Source organism: Sminthopsis crassicaudata, chromosome 1 (assembly GCF_048593235.1).
Source record: "Sminthopsis crassicaudata isolate SCR6 chromosome 1, ASM4859323v1, whole genome shotgun sequence".
Lineage (NCBI taxonomy): Eukaryota > Metazoa > Chordata > Mammalia > Dasyuromorphia > Dasyuridae > Sminthopsis > Sminthopsis crassicaudata.
Genome location: NC_133617.1, coordinates 515,142,805 through 515,165,627, shown reverse-complemented (window position 1 = coordinate 515,165,627; position 22,823 = coordinate 515,142,805). Strand labels below are relative to the sequence as shown.

The following is a 22,823-nucleotide window of genomic DNA, read 5'->3' as shown; positions in this document are numbered from 1 at the left end:
AATAAATCAAATGAGTAGTTTACTTTCTTAGAGTGCTAACATATTTTTTGGTTGTATCATTTTTAATGTTAGATTTTTGTAAAAAAAAAAAAAAATCAGTCACATTGTGATTCATATAATCACAAAAGCCTAAGTTATCTTATTCTTGTAAAATAATATGTTAAAAAATTATCAGACTTAATGTTTATATTCAGAAGTATGATAAAACATATCCATATGAGTATGATCTGTGTTCCATTTATACTCCATTGATTATTAATAATCAAATTAATAATCAAAACTAATTGTTCAACTCCTTCAAACTATAACAATTCCAAGAATACTTTAGGTAATGTTTTCTATCAAATTCTACATAAAATATATTTATTTATATGATAGTTCTTAAACACCTATTTGCTCAGAAGTGAGCACTGTTGAATCAATGGCTTAATTTCAGTGATATATGTGCTTTCATATTGGTCATTCCTGATTTCTTCATCTCGTCAAAACACTTCCAGTTATTTATAGCTGGAGCATCTGCTGGAAAATAATATTGCCAATTCTTTGAAGTACAATTCCTTGGTAAACCATCTTTAGCTATGCTTTTTCTTTTGCATTCTATCTAAAGATATGACTTTAGGAACCATAAGCCTCTAAAGCTACTGGACATTAACATAAATATAAGTCAGGACCTTGAGAAGTACTTCCAATTATTTCTTAATTTTTTTTAAAGACAGATTTTTATTTTTAAGATGTCATGATCAAATTAAAAGTCAGCAGGAATATTTGAAAGGAAGTGATATGAATAGTAAAGTGTTGAGGGGGAAGAGAGATCAAGTCCAAATAAAATTATGATTCTACCAAATACCAGTTCTGTGTTTTATGGATCAGTAAATAGTTAATGGTTTTTTTTGTAGGATTTTTGCTGTTCAACTTTATTTTATTTTATTTCATTTATTTTTCTAGTTGTGTGATTATTTCACCATTCTATTCTTTTTCTTTCCTGTGGATAAAAATATTTATAAATATAAATTTCTTCTTCAGAAATGCTTTGGCTACATTAAAAAGTTTTGATAAACATTTTGAATCAGTTGTTAATTACCTTGACAAAATTACCTAATTTGTGCCTTGTCCCACATATTTTGAGGATTAAATGATTCAGTCACCATTTAAGTTTTACTACTTCATTTAATGCCCTATACATTTTTTTTTAATTGTGTGGTAGTAAGTAGTTTAAAATACACATTAAAGATTTATTTTCTTTTTTTTTTTAGAATTGTTTATATAGGGCAAAGTTTGTTAAGCTGTGCATCATGAACCCATATGGGATCTTGTAATTGAATGTGAGGGTTGAGAAATTATGATTTATTATGATTAATGTTTAATTTTATCTATTTTACATACCAATGTGCTCAGAGTCATATTAAAATTTCTCAGGCAAAAATGGATTATGAGTAGAAAAGGTTTAAGAAGCCCTGATACAGAAGACCTGAACTCAAATTCAACCTGAGCCACTTATTAACTGCGTGGTCCTGAGCAAGTCACTTAGCCTTAGTTATTTCATTTGTAAAAATGAACTGTAGAAGAAAATGGCAAACCACTCCAGTGTCTTTACTAAGAAAAAAAATTGGGGGGGGGGGTATTATTAAATGGCTGATTTTTTGGTATTACTAAATGGCTCAGCTAAACATAGTTGAGACACTCTCTGTCTCTCTCCATTTCTCTTTTCTTCTATTTTCATTCAGGAATTACCAAAGATCTATCACATCTAACTTATAATATCCTATTCAAATCCTTAAGTTCTCTCTATTTTTCCTCCCCTTTTTTTGGGGGGGGGAGTTATTGTTAGATTTGACTGGCTCTGAAAGGGGCACATTGAGATTTCTAAAAAATATAGTTTTACTATCTATTTTTCCTTGTAATTAATTTTTCTTTTAAATACTTATGACAATGTGCCTTTTAGGGCATGTATATTAATTAATGATGTCATTTCATTAGCTATCATGGCTTTAAGCATAATGAGTTTTCCCTGTTTGTTTGTTTTTTTAACCATGCCTATTTTTACTATTGCATTGTTTGATACCATAATTGTTACTTTTAATTTTAAAATATTTGAAACATGAAAAATTCTGCCATAGTGTCGTCTTTTAACTTTATGTTAACTTTTATGTTTCAAGAATATTTCTATAAATAACACTGAAATAGATTCTAATTTATTCTGCTACACTCCTCATTCAAATGAGTCCATCCTATTCACGATGATAGTTATGATCATTAATTTTATATTTCCTTTGTATTTTTTTTCTTTTCCTCCTCCCCACTTTACCAAGAAAGAAGAACATAAAAAAAAAAATCTTGGGGGCAGCTAGGTGGCAGCTAGGTGGCGCAGCAGATAGAGCACCAGCCCTGAATTCAGGAGGACCCGAGTTCAAATCTGGTTTCAGACACTTAACACTTCCTAGCTGTGTGACCCTGGGTAAGTCACTTAATCCCAGCCTCAGGGAAGAAAAAAAAAAGAAAGAAAAAAATCTTGATAATGCTATTAATTTACAACTAAAGTAATCTGCTTCTAAATCTACTACACCCTGCTTTTTTTCATTGAACCCAGAGTCTGATCTCTGATTTTTATTCTTTATTTCTCTTGTTTTGCTTTTCACCATTCTTTCCCCAACTCTAGCATTCCTAAATGCCCCCTTTCCCTTTTTCCCTCCTCCCACTAATTTCCCTGTTTAGTTTAATGTATTTTTGCCCCGAAGATAATTTTGTTTTCAATCTTTGTCTGGAATAAAAAAAATATATACAGGGGTTCCCCCAACTTGTTCTTAAATAAAGAGGAAATCTAAGACAAAATAGGAGATAAAAAGAAATTTTTTTCTTGCAATTTAGGAGTTTAAGAACATATCAGAATCTTTCATACTAAAGTCAGTAGTCTACAAAACGTATTCTTGAAAACTTAAGGTTTTTTACATCAAATAACTAGGCTTTAAAATCCTTATAAGAGCAAAAGAAATGTACTAACACTTGACAGCGTAATGGTCTGATTCATAGGATCACAGAAATGGAAAGAACCTTATTCAATCTTCTCATTTACTAATGAAGAAACTGGGGCACCGAGTGATAATTAACTACAACAATAATAATACTTAGAATTGATATAGTACTTTAAGGTTTGCAAACTTACAAATATTTCATTTATCTTCACAAAGTCACTGGAAGTAAGGATAGCACTTATTATCTCCATTTAAGAGATGAGGAATCTTGAGGGGGGCAGGTTAAGTAATCTGGCCATGGTCACAAAGCTCCTAAATGTCTGAGGTCAAATTTGAACTCAAGTCTGCCTGACTCCAGGTGCATCAAACTACACAATGCACCAACCAGACATGTCAAAATTACACATGTATGAAGCAGCAGAAATGAGATCAAACTCATGATGCTTTGTAGCTTTTGACAATATTAACTCCATCCTCCTTTTAGATTTCCTTTATTCCTTAGCCTTTGTGGCTCTGCTTTCTTAGTTCTTCCTACATATAATCTTTTCTTTTGGTACTGTCAAGAATAGCCATGGGTACAATACTCAGTCTCTATGAAGATGATCCTTTAGTAAGATCTGAGAAATATATTGGACTGCAAACTCACCATGAGACAGCAGTATGCTGTGGTACCCAAAAGCTAGGGCCATTAGCATTATAGCATTATACTGTACATTAAGAGCACAGCTTCCAGGAATGAGAGTTAATTCAGCAAAATTAGCATGCTGTCTTCCATGCCTATGCTTTCTCTGCTACAGTGAAGTAAACATCGTTGAGGGTGATAGTTCCACTGTATTCTACAATTGTCTGATATTATCTGGAATATTGTATTCACCTTGGCCTTAATTTAGGAAGGAGTTTGATAAGTAGGGTCCAAATGAGGATAATCACTATGGTTAAAGAGTTTGAGTCAGTATCATCTGAAAATCAGTGAAAGGACTGGACATGTTTATCCTGGAGAAGAAGAGGCTCAAGGGAAGACATGCTAACTGTCTTCAACTATTCTGAATTTGTCATGAGGAAGAATTAGGCTTGTTCTGTTTGTGCTCAGAGGGCAGAACCAGGTTGCAATATGTGGAAGTTACAAAAAAGACAAATTTGCACTTGATGTTAGAAAAAACTTCCTAACTGTCCAAAAGTAGAATGGGGTACCAGTGTTTCAAGGAGAAAATGGACAACCTTTTGGCATGCACAGAGGGAATCCATAAGGAAAGGTTGCTGGGCATTGTCAAAAGCTACAAAGGATATCTGGGTCGGCTAAGGTGGGGATTTCTGTTGTGTATGGATGGGACTAAATGGTTATTAAGGTTTCTTCCAACTTCCAGATTGACTCAGGCCAAGAATTTCTTTCTATCTAAAGCTTTCCCAATGCATTAATTCTTAAAATTAATACTCTCTCTCTATCTTGAAATTACTTTATATCTACTAATTTGTGACTAGAATATCTGATTTTTGTCTTTGTGTTTTTGTATTTCCAATAGCTATTACAGTATCTTGCATATAGTAAGCACCTAATATTGTTGAAATATATCAAGTTAATAAGTATAAAAAACTTGAAGCTCCTTTAATGAAATGCTTTGTAAATATAATTACCACCAGAGTGTAATTAAATAGTTTGTACCTCCATATATATGAAGTGTGCATTTATGCAAATAAAACAGTAAATGTTACCCAATTTGACAAAATACATGATTCCACTTCTGCAAAATTGTACTGATTTCAATGTTTAATCAATTTCAATGTCTAACTTTTCACTACTATAAATGTTAGAGAAGTTTTAAAATGAACAAAAGTTGATTAATATTAAATAAGTTAATTATTGCATAAGAAGTAAAATTAGTTAAGAATAAAATTACAATCAATGAAAAAATTATAAAAATATCTACTACGTAGGAAAATATTTAAGGGGGGGAGGGGTTGATATAGAGGTGTTATTTTATTGGAGTATAAAATTCAAGTGAGGAATTTCCCTTTGTCAATTAAGAATGATCAGTGTTCTACAACTACGTCTTAGAACTGACCGGTGTAGTAAAAAGAAAATGTATCAGATTCCTCTTCCACAGGAACTGAGCTAGTTTTCTTCCTTGAAAGATACAGATACTGTCCTTGATATTTAATTGGCTCAGACTATTAAAGGCTCAAGTCATTGAGTTATTTCTTGGTTGCCAATTACAAACAGCTACAAGGAACAGTAGCTCCTCCCTGATTCTTGACCTGAGGACCACCCTGGAGGACCACCATGTGAGCAAAACAGAGACAGTTAATTCAGCAAAATTAGCATGCTGTCTTCCATGACTATGCTTTTTTTTTTCTCTGTTACAGTGAAGTAAGCCTCTTTGAGGGTAGAGAGTGTCTTGCTTGACATATTTACCATGTTTAGCCATGACCATACTATGTGTGATGATGGATGGTTGCTATTTTTAAAATATGACATTGGTACATATAAAATGTTTTCTTATCAACCACAATTGATAAAAAAAAAAATTGCTAAATATGGTACTATGTAATGTACTATACATATACCTCTCACAATCAAAAATTTTATATTTGTAGCCTAATAATTATTCTTTAGACCTTACTTAGATTTCATTTTAATAAAATACCCAAAATTTAAGTAATCATAAAAATTTAATACTTTTTATATGTGTTAATGTTTATTTTTGAGAATCATTCCACACACCTCCCACAATAAAATTTATTTCAGTAATTTCTAATCATTGATTTCTGTATAGGCCAGAGTAGTATTTCAAGGGATCCTACAATCCTATAAATAATATATCTTATACATACTTATTTTAAATTATACAATCACTATATTGATAACAAATTCCATCAAAGTAGTTTTTTGAGGTTATTTTCTCAATCAATAGATGATAATAAAATTGCTATTCTGTGGGAATCTGCTAAAATTTTTGACATTAAAAGATGGTCCTTATATGTGAAAGTAAGAAGCATATAACAAAAGATATCTTTAAGTTTTGCTATGATAAAATCCTTTATCCACAATGGCTGAGGAATAAGATGTTTTATTAAATTAAATATACCAGTATGCAAATATATATAGTAGTAAGAATAAACATAATTTAATATACTGTAAAACATACAAATTGAAAATTCTTCAAAAAATGAGAATATAGTGCAATATTTAACGCCAAAATTCTTCTGAACATAATTTAATCTTCAATGATTTAGAAAACACTTTAAATAATTTTGAATCTGTTCAGATGACTTATCACGGCAGAGTACTCTTGGTAAAAAGGCTGTAACTGAATTTATACAAGAATCTGTGATATAACATCCCAGAATACAAATAAGTCCTAGATTGTTTCTAAAACAAGAGAAAAGAAAAAAGGGTTCTGAGTAATTAAAACACATCACCAAGTTTAAGAACTAAAATTCATATACATTATAATAGGACCTACAGCTAGAAGACAATTTAGACTACCCCAATCCCTCACTTTACAAAAGAGGAAAATAGGCTCAAAGAGAAATAAAATGCCCCCAAATTACACAGCTAGTAAGTAACAAAGCTAGGATTCAGTCCTAGTCCCAATTCTCCGACACTGACTATGGCGGCCTTTATGATATACCACACTTCCTCAAGCACTTAAATTAGTTCCTACCTACTGTATACTTACATATATATATTCCTACTGTATACTTCCACATATATTCCTACTGCATATGTACATATATTCCTACTGTATACTTACATATATATTCGTACTGTATACTTACATATATATATTCCTACTGTATACTTACATATATATGCCTATTGTACACTTACACATATATATTCCTACTGTATACTTACATATATATTCTACAAGTTTGATTACAGTATTTGGTTTCCAGATCCATAGCAGATTAAGAACAATAAATTAGAAGGCTGGAGAGTTACTAGAGGCAGAGTTGCCGGAAAGAGCAGCTAACGGTTTGATAACAGATGCATAGAAAAGGCAATCTAAACACTAGGATTATTTGGTATGGGGTAAGAAGCCTTCAAGGAATTAAATAGGAAGAGAAAGTTTCTCTTTTTTTTGGGGGGGGGGGCGGGAGGGAAGGAGGGGGTGAGGAACCAAGGCGAATGACAGGAAGGATAAAACTACTAGAAAGGAATTCATTGCTAAAGCCACCAGGCGCAAAAATCCGATAAAAGGGCAATTTAGTTAAAAATTACAGTGGCTGCTTGAAGCACCTCAGCATCTGATGCTGGTCTCAAATGTCTCCTCCACTCACTACAGAAACTGCTATTCTTCAATGACAACATAATGCTTCTCAGAATTAAAGCTGAGATTTCCAAAGGAAACAGCAGAAAACAAGCAGTGACTGGAATGCTGGGACCTCCGCTGAACCTACAGGGCCACGGTCATTAAGCGCACGTGCTGGAGGAGTGGCAGAAGAGTGGTTAAAGGCACTGGGGCTCAGGTGCTTGCCGGGGCAGGGAGGCGGCTGGGTGCGGGGAGGTTGGAGGAAGGGCGGGCGACGTGGGCGAAGTGGAGACAGCGGGTACAGGGGGAGGGGCGCCAGAGGAGACTGTGAGCCATGCGGTGGTAGGAGAGATAGAGTGGTTGCAGGTAAGAACGGGGAAACTGGGGCAGCTAGGGGGCGCACTGGATAGAGCATCAGCCCTGAATTCAGGAGGACCCAAGTTCAAATTTGATCTCAGACTTTTAACACTTCCTGGCTGTGTGACCCTGAGCAAGTCACTTAATCCCAGCCTCAGAAAAAAAAAAAAAAAAAAAAAGAAGGGGGAGAGCTGTACGCTGAGGTTCCCGCAGAGCTGGTCCACTTTTAACTTGATATGAAACAGAGATGGAAGGGACCCGATCTAGATTAAGTCTGACTAGTCCAGCTCTTTCATTTTACGGAAGAAAAGCTACACAAGGACAGGATTTGAACTCCCACCCTCGGAAGCCCAAGTGGGCTTCCAGTGTACCACCCCTTCCCCCCGCTGCCTTCCCTCGGGTCATTTATCCTAAAAGATGACCCCAATCTCGCCAAGGCAAGGGAACTTGCGCCCCTCGGACAGGGGAGGTTTGGGGTGGGGGAAGCCCGGGACACGGCCCCAGACATCCCGAGAAGAATACAGCTGAGGGAGGACCCCCACTCAGCCGGGGGAAAAGGGGGCTGCTGTGCTTCCTTCCACACATCGCCAGTCCCGCCCCGAGTGCGGAGAGGGCCCAGCAAAGGCGGGAGACGACTGGGGAACAACAGCGAGGAGGCGGTGCGGCTGATTACCTGCGCCCTACCCGGGGCCGGGGGCCGCAGACTCCTCACGCGGTTCCCACGGGCTCCGTCGCTCTGGCGTCATCCGAGCGCGCCTCGTGCTTAGGCCCCGCCCACTGCTCGTGACGCTTCTCCTTTCCCCGCCCCGTGGTTCATTCATGTACTGTTGGTACGCCGTTCTCCCTCCCGCTCTTATTCCTTGGCTCTGTGCCTGCTCTAGTTTAGGGATCTTCTCTATTCGAATACTTGTGAATAGGGCTTACAGATGGCTTAGCAAAAAGAGAAATAAGTATTATACAAAGTTCATAAAGAGCTTTCCGGGTTTTGTCCCGAGGAGAATGGGCGTTGCACACAGCAGCAGACCCTCCCTGGGTGCAGAAAGAACGTGGCGTGTTATGGTTTTTTACATATGAGGAAACTGAGTCTGAGGTTAAGACATTTGATCAAGTCTGGTAAGTTTCTGAGGCAGGATTTGAACTTGATCTTTCCTACCTCCGAGTGCAACCACTTACCTGCCTCTCGAGTTCTGGTCAGAAATCTCGGGTGATTTCTTACTGCCTCTAAGATAAAATACATTTCTACCTAGTCTTCCATATTCGGATACCAACTCATATTTTTGGATTATCTCCTTTATATGGACATTTACTTCATTTATTTCCCTTCACACTCTGTGTTTGGGTCAGTAACCTACTAGCTCTCTCTAAAAATAAAGATTCCCCCTCTCATTTCTGTGCTTTGGTACAAACTGCGCGCAGCGTGCAGGATGTACGCCCTCATTTCAGTCTCTCAGAAACTGCTAATCTACTGCAGGTGTACTGGGCTGATTCCTTAGTTGCTCTTTCCAGAAATTAATTTTGTCTTTTAAATATTATATCCCTCTGTAAGAGGTAAGCTCCTCGAAGGCGGATATCTTCAGGGCCCACTGCAATGCTTCTTTTTAACCAGACCTGTAATCTGGTCTCAGACACTTAACACTTCCTAGCTGTGTGACCCTGGGCAAGTCACTTAACCCCAGCCTCAGGGGGGGAAAAATAATAATATCAATAACATTTTAATTAATTAAAAAAAATTTTAACTGAATAAAAGCGATTAGGGGCTTTACATCCTAGGTTACATTTCTCCTGACTTCTTTGCTCTAGAACAGGGGTTCTCAAACTACAGCCCTGGGGCCGCATGTGTGAGCTTTTGTTTTTACTGTAGTCCCGCCCTCCAACAGTCTGAGGGACAGGGAACTGGCCCCTATTTAAAAAGTGTGAGGACCACTGCCTAGAAACATCTTCATCTTGAAAGATATTTTCAGCTTTGGAATTCATACACAGAAGTAATTTCAGTCGTGAGGGCTGATTGCTTAAATGTAATTTCTGGGATAAGGTATTCAAAGTGCTAGGGCAAGTCATTACCAGCCGCAGTCCATATGACTTCTCAAAAAGAGTACCTCCCTCAACTCCACTCCCTTTTCCACTTTCCACAATTCTTCTAAACATATTTCCACATTTATCATACTGCACAAGAAAAATCAGATGAGAAAGAAAAACAAGGAAGCAAACAGTCACCGCAAAAGATGAAAATACTGTGTTGTGATCCAGATAAAATCAGAGAAAAAAAAGAGAAAAACAAAGCATACAACAACAAAAATGAAAATACTACGTTGCCTCACCTAATCTTGTTGCTGTGTACAATATTCTCTTGTACTCTTCACTTAGCATCAGTTCGTGTAAGTCTCTCCAGGCCTTCCTGAAATCAGCCTGCTGATCATTTCTTATGGAACACTATTTCATTACATTCATATACATTAACTTATCCAGCCATTTTCCACCTAATGGACATTCACTCAATTTCTAATGCCTTGCCACTACAAAAAGGGCCGCTACAAACTGTTTTTTGAATCATGCTTAGAGAGAGTTAAGAAAGAGAATTGTTAATACATATTTTTATAAACCTCCAGAGCATCAAAAACATAGGTTTTATTTCATTTTATTAATTTACAAATAAGCTCATCAAGTTTTAATTTTTCAAACCAAGAGGCCATAAGCAAGTAGGGTAGTATAGAAGTTGACTTTCCTCTTTCCTATTTTTTTTTTTCTGTAGTAATCTTGAAAGGGAAACCATTCCCCAACAGGATAAAGCAAAGGGAATTGACTACAACATTATACTTAAAAGGAGGAGTTGGGAAAGAATGGTATAGGATCAGGGCAAGCAAAGAGAAGTATAAATTCAATTTCTTTCTTCAGATGCTTTTTATTATAATTTTTTATGTATTGGGATCAGTAAATCTTATGTTATATATATCAGCTTTTCCACAAATGAGTTTTTTAATTCTCTCACATGTGGCTAATTTTTGTAAAGATACCACACAAAACTCAATCACCATATTCAGCAACTACCACAGATGCAGCATATTTAACTTTTCTAAAATTTTATTCAGGTGCTTAACTTCTTTTTTCTTAGATTTTTCTAGGTATGAAAGAACAACTGAGGACCCCATTTATGATACTTTTGCTTTCTATTTCTCCCTATAATTCAGTGAATTTTTACTTCAAGTACTGAGATGATATTCCCTTTTTGCATACTTGTTGATATTTTTCATCACCTATGATGCTTTAAAATATAATAGTTTCCTTACTTATCTCTTTTAAACATCTCTATTTTTTTTTTGTTGTCTTGTCTGATGTCATGATGGGTATCTCTGATTTTTAAAATTTACTTGAAACATAGTCAGTTCTACTCCATTCCCTCATTTTAACTCTGTGTACATCTTTGTTGTTGGACATATGCTGGACAGTGCTTCTGCGAGGAGATAGTGTGTGAGGTACTATGAAGGAACAAGAATACTCGAAGGATCACAAACCATGCAATTTCTTATTCATAAGCATGTAAATGTGAAGCTCTCCAGTTCTATAATTCCATGGACACATGGGTAGACTCAGGAATACAGTGGGAAGCATACCTCAAACAAGATAAATTTCTGGTTTCTGCCCTCATATTTGATTATTGTGGGGCACACTCACAAGGACTAAGTTGTGAGGTAAAAATCTTAGGAGGCACTCAATCAGTGTGTTTTCTGGACTTCAATTTTCCCCCTCCCAATTTATTGTTAACCACAAGGGTATTGTGATTAGGAAAGTGTGTTAATCTTAGAAGTTTGTTAAGGTGATTTTGATTAGTAGAGCCTTGCATGTCTTGTGCAAATTTACAAGTTACACAGGAACTTCCCAGTATATAAACTGGGCAATCAGTGGTCAAACAGTCATTTCTGTTAGCCAGGGCTTAACTAGACTAGCAATAGGTCAGTTCTCAAAGTTTTATAATCTATTCTTCTGTGACTCCATTCTGCTCTGTTTGGGAATAAAATCCCATTTTATTTCAGTTAAGATTTTAATTGTATATTTCCCCCGGTAATACATTCTTTTACTTTTTTTTTTCTTCTTTGTCCCCTCTCTTTACAAAGAAGGAGGAATATGATCAACTCTAATAATCTATGAATTAAATTGTCTATTCCCATTTTCCCTCCTCTCCCAGCCCAGAGTTTTATCATTGTTTTTTATATTTTATTTCTATCATATTTATCTCCCCTTGATGATCTACCTTCCAAAGTTGAAAAAAATTTTCTTTTTTATTTCCCATTCTACTCTGCCTTTTTTAAACCTCTTTCTCCTATTCTTATCTCCATTTCTTTCCAGTTTACTGTAATTCCAAAATAAAATATGTCCATGAGTATATGTGTGTGTTTACCTCCCCTTTGTCTAATTTAGATAATAGTGAGGTTCATAAGATGCTTAGTCTCCCAACTTTAGTCTCGATGTTTGTATACTCTTTCTGACACATCCAAATTTTGAGAAATAATATGTTTCTCTCTCTTCTTGTTTCTTCCGTAATATATCCCTTTCTCCATTTTTTTCTTTCCTCTCTTAAAAAGAGAAAAGCCATATGTTGGCATTGAGATCCTGTCTAACCTTAACGCTGGGATAGTTTTGCCCTAAGAGTGGGTGTGATAAGCACCTTAAATTTTCCTCTCTATTATATTTCTACCCATCCTATTTTCAGAATATCTGATATCTGCATTCAAGTTAGAGAAAGTAGCATCAGTAATAATTGTAATTAATAATGTACATGCAAGGCTGACATTGTCCTATTCTAGCATAATTAGATATGAATATAACTCATTCCTTGGATGTCTTATCAAGTTTTAAGTAAGCCTTGCCAAATGTATAGATATATTCATAAATAATTACAGCATCTTTTATTTTACATTTTAACCTGAAAGTCTATGTGATTAGGAGGCATATAATTTAATTTTTAGAATATATATAAATTTTGTATTTCATTTCTAAGCAGATTGATTCTAATGAGAATAGACAATTTCCTTTTCAAGATCTTCATTAATTTGTAAATTATTTTTTCCTTAGACATGGGTAGGGGTGATTTCAATTACCTTAAAGTGCAGAGCTTTAGCTCAAACTATGCAGACTCTCCAAAAACAGTAAATAATTTGACCCATTTTTCTTTTAATGCTCTTGTGGAACTTTTATTCAATTGGGCTCATCATGCTAGGGCTACACTAGCAAAACACAAGCTTTAGAAGGTTTTATTGAGTTGAAAAACCTTCAAGTACAGGCTCAAGTAGTGGAGTGTCTATATCAGTAGTTTCAGTCAGCCTGGTAAAATTAAGAAAAAATTTATCACCATTGACCAAGGGACCAATTTTCCCCAGCAATTCATGAAAATGAATAATAGCAGATTAATAATAATAGATAACATTAATATAGCACTTTAGAGTTTGCAGAACACCTTACATATATCATTTCATTTGACTTTCACACTAACTCTGTAAAGCAGATTCTATCAATTTCATCTTACAGACAAGAAAACTGAGACTCAAGAGACATACATTTTTCCACAGTTACACAACTGGTGTCAGAAGCATAATTCAAACTCACCTTTCTTATAATGTCAAGGCCTATAGGTGTGCTTTTCTGATCTCTCCAAGCTGCCTTTTTGTGTATACCAAAAATAATGAAGTTTCAACTCAAAGAACTGAATGTTTGATCTCCTTGAAAAGCCTTGATTGGGGGCAGCTAGGTGGCACAGTGGATAGAGCATCAGCCTTGAATTCGGGAGGACCCAAGTTCAAATCTGGTCTCAGACACTTAACACTTCCTAGCTGTGTGACCCTGAGCAAGTCACTTAACCCCAGCCTCAAAAAAAAAAAAAAAAAAAAAAAAAAAAAGCCTTGATTGCAGTAAGGCTTGTGAGATTAGATCATTAATTAAATATTAAATAGTTAAATGAGTACTTGTATAGTGGAGAGAATATTATATCTTATTTCAAAATTGTACTGTTATTCTTTTTCTACTTGTATGACTATGGGCGAGTTGCTCATTTCTGATTTTTATATCTCTTCATATGTGAAATGATGGGATTAGATTAGACTTGAGGTATAAAACCATAGGGCCTGCAAATTCCAACACTTTTGAGTACAGCCTAAATTAATAAATAATTAGGAAATATTTAACAAAACAAATAAAAATACAATAAAATAGATAATATTACATATTTAAACAAATAAAAATAGATAACATTACATATTTAAACTAAGTCAATATGTAGCCTAAAAGGATTTTTATGTATAGATTAGTGGTTTCATTTCTATTTGAGTTTGATACCACTAAAATAGAGGTTCTCCAATGTCCTTTTTAGGAAACCAAAGAAAATCTTGGGATTCACAACAAATTACAAAAATGGGACATATTGCATAAAAGAATTTTTAGAAATTTGTCACCAAACAGGAACTTGCTATGCCAGGTGGCAATTTAATCATATGCTTGGGTATTAACCAACTAGTAGATTTCAGAGTATTTCTATTAGTAACAATTTATTGGTTTCCCTAATGTTATAGCTTTAGTGTTTTTTATCTTCTCTTGGCTTCTGAGTTATCATTAGGTTGCCTAAAGTTCTATAGGTCCTCTTCTCAAAAAAAAAAAAAAAAAAAGGAGGAAAGCTTAGCTTTGCCCACAATTCATATAAACTGTTAGATAATATTTGTCTAATAATTGTGAGAACTGTGGAGGAAAAATTATTGGGGCAGCATTTGATTTTCTTTCATGTTCAAAGTCCTGCCAGTGACCCAGTCTCCTGAGAGTAGAGTAAGATGCATTTAGATTAGGATTCCATGAAAAGAATATTGCATCCCCAATAAAAGCTAAATAAACTAAAATTACATCTTTGTCATACCTGGGTAAGATAAATACATTCTAATAAACTAGGGATGGAGTAGCTACATTTAAAATAGAGTCAATAAGGCTTTTTAGGAAAAGAATTTTAAATGATGACTTTTATATAAAAAACAACTTCCAATATATTTGGTATTCCCTGATCAGAAGAAACTTAGGTCTAATATGTTAAAGTTTTGCTGTGTCCATCAATGGTCTTAAATTCAAATGTTCCTCACCTGGAAACTTATGGAGTATTCTCAATAGCACTATATAGGAGTCACTGTGATTTGACTTCTGTCTGTGTTATTGTATTGTAATTGTAATTGTAATTGTATTGTGTTGTAAAATAGCAATTATTCTATCAGGGAAAAAATTATAATCATAATTTACTACACATACTCTATGGAGTTCAAGTTCTGATGCAGTTATTAGGCAGACCTTTCAATTCTTAACAAGAATCTACTTTAAATCATTGCTCTGTTTAAAAAAAAATAATAATGTTACTTATGATGGGTAAGAGATACTAATGTTGCCATGAAAAATAATATACCATTTCAGGAATATACTAGTATTTTATATTTATTTTATGTGTTCTATACACATGTATATTTATATATTTTATATATGTGTATGTAATTGCATAGATGCTATATATACAAATGTCCCCACATAGTTTTATTTCTTTATTTAATATTATAATTATTTTAGTCCTGAAATGACCTATCACTTTTCATGGCAACATTAGTACTTCTTTCCCATCATAAGTAACATGTTTTTACATGTTTTGGGTTTTTTTGTTTGTTTTTGTTTTTAATCAGAACAATGAATTAAAGTAGATTTTTGTTCAGAACTGAAAAGTCTGCCTAATAACTTCATCAGTATTTGAACCCTATAGAGAATATGTAGTGATGAGACTTCAGGGTTATCATAAACAGTTCATGCCTTAGTTTTCCCAGCAACTTTCAGGGACACATGTGGCTCAGTAGTAAACGATGATGTGACAAACCCTGGGTCATCCTTTAGGTACCTTAACTTGAGTAGGGGAGATAAAGATGCAGACTATATCAGAGAGGATTAGCCAGTGAGCCTAGGGGGAAAAAAAGTAGCTCTTTTAGTGCATTTGAAAAAATAATCTTACCCTCTCACTTCATTTAATACCTCAAGTGGCATCATATATCTCTATGACTTCTTAAGGGAGATGAGGATGGGGGTTTCCCTTTTTTCATTCCAGCAGCATTGCAGCTATTTCCATATGACAACAGTAAGGGATCCACTATGAAAACATACGCCTGACTGAGACAGGCATATGTTCCTTCTTGGAAATAGTCTTATAAGTTCTAGAGATAGAGAAATTTTATGTCCTCAATTCAGTGACAGCTGTACTGTAGGAGGCACCCTCTTATATAAATCACAGTGCATTTTAGAGGACAGGACTATTAACAGAGGAATAAACCTAACTCCTTGTCTTGTTGGTCAGAAGACAAGGACCTGGAAAGAATTAGTCAGACAGTACAGAACCAAGTTTAAATGTAAAATGCTTATTCAGTAGACCTGCAAAATGCATATTTTAATATTTTAAAAATATCAACCTCTCATATATATCAGTAGTTATATATTTTTATTGCTCCTTTCTTTTATGTATACTTGTGAGTCTTTTGTGTAGAGGAAATAAATAGCTGTCCTATACTTGTTCTTCACTTTATATTGAGTACCTTTACACTTCTTCATTTGGGGAAGATGCTAGATCGGAGGCAAACCTAAAGTTTAATTTATTTTCCCTGGGGCTCCAAGATAAGGGCCCAATCAAAGTGTTAGAGATGAGACAAGTATTTTAACTTTCCCTTTGGAAGTCAGGCTCCCATATCAAGTCACATTAAAATCTATGAAGTTAGAAGAATGCTTCTTTTGATGTAAATTTTTATAGCAAATTGAAGTTTTTTTCTTTGTTTCCTCATATTTGCAAATTGTGTAGTTCTTTTAATTCATCAACTACCTTTATAAAGAGATTAATAGAAATCACAGGACTTGAGGCTTGGATGTCTCAGAGTTCATTTAGTCAGTTTTCCTCACTTTATGAAGAAAGAAATTGAAAGTTCTGTAAGTTACTCACAATCACATATAAGTAGTCAGAATTGAAAGCAGGAGCTAGGTCTCTGGATTTCTAGGCTGTTATTCTGTTTAGTATATCACAATTCCATTTGCTACACAGGACTGGTGGTCTGTGCATTGTTTATTTGCTAGTTGATTAACAGAGGGTAATTTTTCATATAATTTTGTTTATGTACGTCCTAATAGACCTTTTATAGCCTAACAGTTTGGCTGCTTCAGACAGCTAGTTTACAATAAGTACTTGGCAAAACTTGAAAGCAAATGGTAAATGCCATAAACAATGACAATATGTGATTATGCATTGCCAAATAATATACATCTGGGAAGGCAAACAAAACTTATTAAACAAACAACAAATAGCTAAGATAAATACCAAATATGTTAACCATAAAAAAAATCCAGACCTGGAGCTCATCATCACAACTAAATGAGAAGTTTTAACAACTCTTTAGAATTATAATAAGAGTATCCCCAAGCAGGAGGTTTGGAATTGGTTTCATATCAGGCATTAATTGATTCTATAATATTAATTAAGTCACTTAATTTTGTGCTTTAATTTTCCTATCTAAAAAAGGAAAATAATACATATCTTTATAATGATATGCAAAATAATTTTAACAATATAAATGGGAAAAAGGAAAGGGCCAGAATTCAACGATGTGTAATCATAATTACCAAGAAGCTTGGCGCCAGAGAAGAGTTAAAAAAACTGCTTCTTTTTCCTCTTAAAATGTGCGGGACTATGAGAATGTAATATTGTATACACTGCCAGATGGATATGATCAAAGCAGAACAAAGATTATAGAAAAGTAGGAAGAAGTACATCTGAAGTTTCTAACATAACTCTTCCACAAAGATCTAGAAACAAACCAACTCCTGATCTGGAAATCCAAGAAAATGACTCAGTAAGTCATCTTTTTAGCCAAAATCAGTATGTCTGCTGACACTGGGGATCGAGTCAGCTAATCAACAAGAACTTATTAAGCATTTACTAGGTGCCTGGTACTAAACTAAGCATTGGGAATACAATAGAAAGAAAGATGGTCCTTGCCCATGAGGATCTTAAATACTGCTGAGGGAAGATAACCCATAAAAGGAAGCTTTAAAAGCTTTATGGGGAAAAGGCAAAAAAATTATATAGCACTGGGATGTGGTATAGGAGTCCAGAGTGCAGCCTGGAGAGACATGAGACATGACTGGGGGGCGGGGAAAGAGACAGACAGACAGATACACTGAGAGAGAGACACTGAAACTGGAGGGGAACTAATTCTGTGAATTTAAGGGCAGGACCAAGACTGTAGGATGATGATTTTAGCCATGGTACAGGAGGTTGAGAACTCAGTCAAGAGAAAAACAAGGTTCTGGCCCCTGGCATGCCAAGTAGAGCATTCTAACTCTCAGGAACTGAGAGCTGCAAACTTGAAAACTCTCTTGCTCATTGTAGGGTCCCAAGACATAGATTTAGAATAGACTGAGGAAAGAACCTATGTTTAGGTTTCTAGGTATGTAGTGTTGCAAGTAGGTTGTGTACTAAGCAAAGAGCATGTTCAAAAGCCTCCAGCACAATCTAAATCCTGCAGGAAAAAAAAAAAGACAAGCCTAGACAAAAGGGAAGCCTGAAATTTTGTTACCTTGAACCTACAAAGTTTTCCACCCAAGATGAATGAGTTCAGAAAATCTGTTATAAGCATGTAGAGTTAAGCAAAACAAATTCTCTCCATAATTATGACTAAATATGTATCCCAATCTGTATACTTAAGTTCATCATCTCTTTATCAGAAGATGAATAGCAGGTTTCATCATATATCCTTTGTAAATGTAATTAGTCATTGCATTGATCAAAATTACTAAATCTTTCAAAGTTGTTTATCTGCAAACTTGTATAAATTTGTTTTCCTGATTCTTCTTACTTTGCTCTGCATCAGATTCACACAAGTCTTCCCGGTTTCTCTGAAACTATTCTCTTTATCATTTCTTATGGCACAATAATATTATATTTCTTATGGCACAATAATATTATAGCATATTCATGTACCATAACTTGTCCAACCATTCCCAGTTTTCCATTCTTTAATGCAACAGAAAATTTTGTTATAAATATTTATATATTTGGGTCCCATGACTCTTTCCTTGTTTCTTTGTGGTATGGACCTTATTAGTGAATTGATGGATCAAGGATAAGCACAGTTTCATAGCTTTTTGGGCAGAATTCCAAATTGCTTTCCAGAATGGCTTCATCAATTGACAGTTACACTGAAAGTACACTACATTACCCAGAGTCCCTCAGAATTTCTCATTTTATTTTTCTGTCAACTGGAACTCTAATCAGGAACAAGCCCATAGTTATATTGTACAGTTCCAAAATGAGAACAGGAACTTGAATTTAGACCAGTTGAGCAATATTCAAACTTTATCCTGGAACAGACCTTTTTGGAAGCACTAAAAACTTGCAGGTCCCTAATCTAAGCCATTCTTGAGTTTTTGAAATAATACAATACTCAACAGCCTGTGAAAACATCAAGAGTGAAGAAGATACAAGCTCACCCCCAGTCATTGCCTCCAGAAGTTCAGAGTTTGATTTAACATGAAGAACAAAGTCAAAAAGTAGACTGGAAAAATAAGCAAACAAAAAATAAAGTCCTTCATAAAGAGTCTTGTAATAATAGAAACACTAAAGATCAAAAAAAATCTATAAGTGAAGTCTAAAAATAAAGCAAAAACAAAATAGCTTGGGCGAAATCCAACTAGAATTACTTAAACAAATGAAGCAAAAGATTTTGAGCAAAAATTTTTAAATGATTTTTAAAATCCATGTTGATTGGGACATTGAGGTAAACGTCCATCTTATGTGAAAACTGGGCATATGGTTGTTTTTTCTCGATCAGATCTGGGTGAGTCTTGTTGGGCCCATCTTGACACAGTATGATTTCCCCCTGCTACACTACTGTGGTCTTTAGGAAGTAATGAAGGCCTTTCAAGAACACCAAGATCCAGATTCCAAATTAGGAGAAAGTATTTTTTCAACTTTTCCAAACTCACATAATCCAAAGAATCTAGTAGATACTTGAGTAATAGAACAAATAGTCATTGGATTCTGAAAGAATTGCCCAAAGTTCAAAGGGCAGTATGGGCTTTCAGTCAGAAAGACATTCTAATGGAGAAGAAAATACATATACAGCTATATATAAAAAAGTGAAATATATAGAGTAAATTGAAGGTAATCTAATAGAAAAAGTATTGCTATTAAGGGAGACAAGGAAAGGCTAGAAGGTGAAACTTGAAGGAAGTCAGGGAAGCCAGGAGATAAAAGATGATGTACAAGAGGATTGTGGGCAGGAAGGACAGATAGTAGAAATGCATGGAAAAGACTGTAAAACTAGCAAGGGACCGATTTTAAAGGGATTTTATTGCTAAACAAAAAAAAATTGTATTTTATCCTGGAGGTGATAGGAAGCCATAGGAGTTTACTGAGTGGGGGACATGATATGATCAGACCATGCTTTAGGAAGATCAGTTTGATAATGTAGTACAGAAAGAACTGAAATAGAGAAAGGCTTGAGTCAGGGAGACCAACCAAATGGCTATTGTCCAGGTATGAAGTATTGAGAGCCTACATCAGGGTAATGGCAAGGTCAGAGAGAAGGAAGTGTGTATGAGAAATATTGATCAAAGTAAACTTGACAGTATTTGGCAACGCATTGGATATGAGAAGTATAAGAGAGTAAAGACTTGAAGACACTTGGTGAATCTAGGTGACTAGGAAAATGGTGGTATTCTTACAGGAATGGAAAAGTTAGGAGGCAGGAAGGGCTTGGGGGAGGGGATATGATGAGTTAAGTTTTGAACATGTTGCTTTTAAATATCTACCCAATCCAATTTAAGATGTCTGATAGTCAGTTGGAGATATGAAACTAGAAGTCAGGATAGAAGTGTGGTAGATAAATGGAGCTGAAAATCAATTATATAGAGATGATAATAGAATACCCCATGGATATGATGAAATCCTCAAGTGAAATGAGAAGAGAGCCCAAGCCAGAACCTTTCAGAGATACAGTTAAGAGGTGCTACCTGAATGAAGATGCAAAAAAGGAGACTGAAAAGAAGTCAGGTAGGTAGAAGAGGAGGGGAAGGAGAGAAAAAAGTCACAATAACCTAGAAAGAAAATACTAAAAACTGCAAAGAGCTCCAGAAGAATGGGAAAGCTGTTTGATTTGGAATAAGAGACCTTTAGTAACTGTGGGGAGAGAAGTTTCAATTGAATAATGAGATCAGAAGTCAAACTGTAGAGAGTAAGAGGGGGAAATGAGGCCAAAAATTGTAGATGACCTTTTCTAGGAGTTTAGTCACAAAAGAGAAGAGAGATATAGGATGATAGCCAATAGAGTGAAAGGATCAAATAAGGGTTTTTTTTGAGATTAGGGGAAATGAAGTATGTTGGCATCATGGGAGCAACCAATAAAGACTGAGTAGAGAAGATGGAATAGGGCTCAACAAAGCACTATTTAAGGCAAATTAAACTTTAAGAAAGCAAAAATAGTTTGTTAAAATTTAGAAATTTGGCACATGAAAAACTAATTGAAAAAAGAATGTAGAGTCTTTTATAGTGAATGTTATAGATGACACAGACTAAAAACTAACTCTTAGTCAAGGGAAAGGACCTCCCTGACTCTATCTACCTCAATTTTCCAGCTCTGAGGGTACTGGTGTGGCCATCTTATGAGCAAGAAAATTCGCCATATGTAATTCTCTAAAAGTGGACCCTGAACATTCAGGAATCATATGGCGCTAGGGCTGAACCAAAACTAATCTGGATTCTTAACCTTCTGTTTTATGAGATGGAGGTTTAGCAGCTTTTTTGGGTTTGTGTATTGAGAATATTTTCTGTTCTAGCAGTTAAGTAAGGCCAAGTTTATAGGATCTGAAATGAGAAGATCTGAGATCTTTCTTGAACTGTTTCAAACCAAATTTAGTTGTAGGGAGTCTGCCTCTGGTGAGAATTAGGCTCTCTTTTGTCATACTCCCTGTCACCATGCAAATGAAATTATTTTAATTATAGAAAATTAAATTATGGCAGCTAGACGGTACAGTGGATAGAGCACCAGCCCTGGAGTCAGGAGGACCAGAGTTCATTACTCCTGCTTCTGCTACTGCAACAACCAATTATCCACATGGAGGCTGCCACTGTTCCACCATAGATGCTGCCATGTCACACTGGCAGACCATGAGGACTTTTGCACTGAAAATGTCACCTTTTAGCCATATTCATCTTGAGATTGCTTCAGGAAAAGAGATACAAAACAGGCAGACCAAATCCCAGCTCAGAACATCTCGGAGGCCATTGAAGCTGGATGGAAGATTCTTGGGAAATGGTCTCCATGAACTTTGAAGCCAGAAAGAAAAAGTACAACAAAAGTCTTCCTTAGTCCCTTTTGTGCATCCACTGAGTCAACAGCTTCTCTGTCATTCACACTATAAAGTCCTCAAGCAGCTAGAAGCTGGTCTTAAACCTGTTCCTAGATCCACTAGATACATTAAGACAGTTCTGCTACATATTCCATGAGATAACCTTGTTACTCCATTAATGTCTTTTGTTGATTTTATACTAATTATCTGTTTAAAGAAAATTGCTCCTTATTTTTTTTACCACTACCATAATCAAGTGATTAATATCACATCTTGTCGCAAGGATGAAATTCAGAGGGCATGGGGGTTCAGACAATTAATTCAAATAGATATGAACGGGAAATATGTTGTGGGAACATGAATATATCACTGAGCTGTTTTAGATGTATTATACCCTTTTCATTACTACATATTCTCTTGCTTCTGTCATTCTTTCTAAATTCAGGATTTGTTTACACTGAGTTAAGCAATTTGCCCCTTTTCACTTCAATTACCCATTCATATTAATGTATTTCCTAACATAAAATGTCATCCTCAATAGATCATATATTCATCAGCTTCTGCATTTTATCACACCACACTCCAGAAGGACAAACTGACTACTATTAGAAAGAGAAGGTCATAACTCCTTTGAACCTTTGTTTTAAGCATGAAGTCAATTTACATCATTCCAAGTGAGGAAACTGCTAGAGAAAAGTTATAATAAAGCCTTCTTGGTCTGGTTGACAGTTGAATACAAATAAACATAGGCTGATGGAGAAAGAGTGGGCTTTTCTATTTATTTTCCTTTCTGACTAAACTGCCTTTCCCTTCTCAGTTCAGAGATATTACAACACAGTCAACTAATGTGAATTTAAAC

General features: G+C 35.2%; 1 protein-coding gene across 1 annotated transcript in view; it reads right to left on the bottom strand.

Annotated features, from left to right (window-relative positions):
* Window positions 1–8,353, bottom strand: part of AOPEP (aminopeptidase O (putative)) — a 504,306-nt gene extending 495,953 nt beyond the window's left edge. Inside the window, 1 exon segment of the mRNA XM_074281675.1 lies at window positions 8,253–8,353. The gene's annotated coding sequence lies outside the window, so the exon portion shown is untranslated.
* Window positions 8,354–22,823: the final 14,470 nt, after the last annotated feature.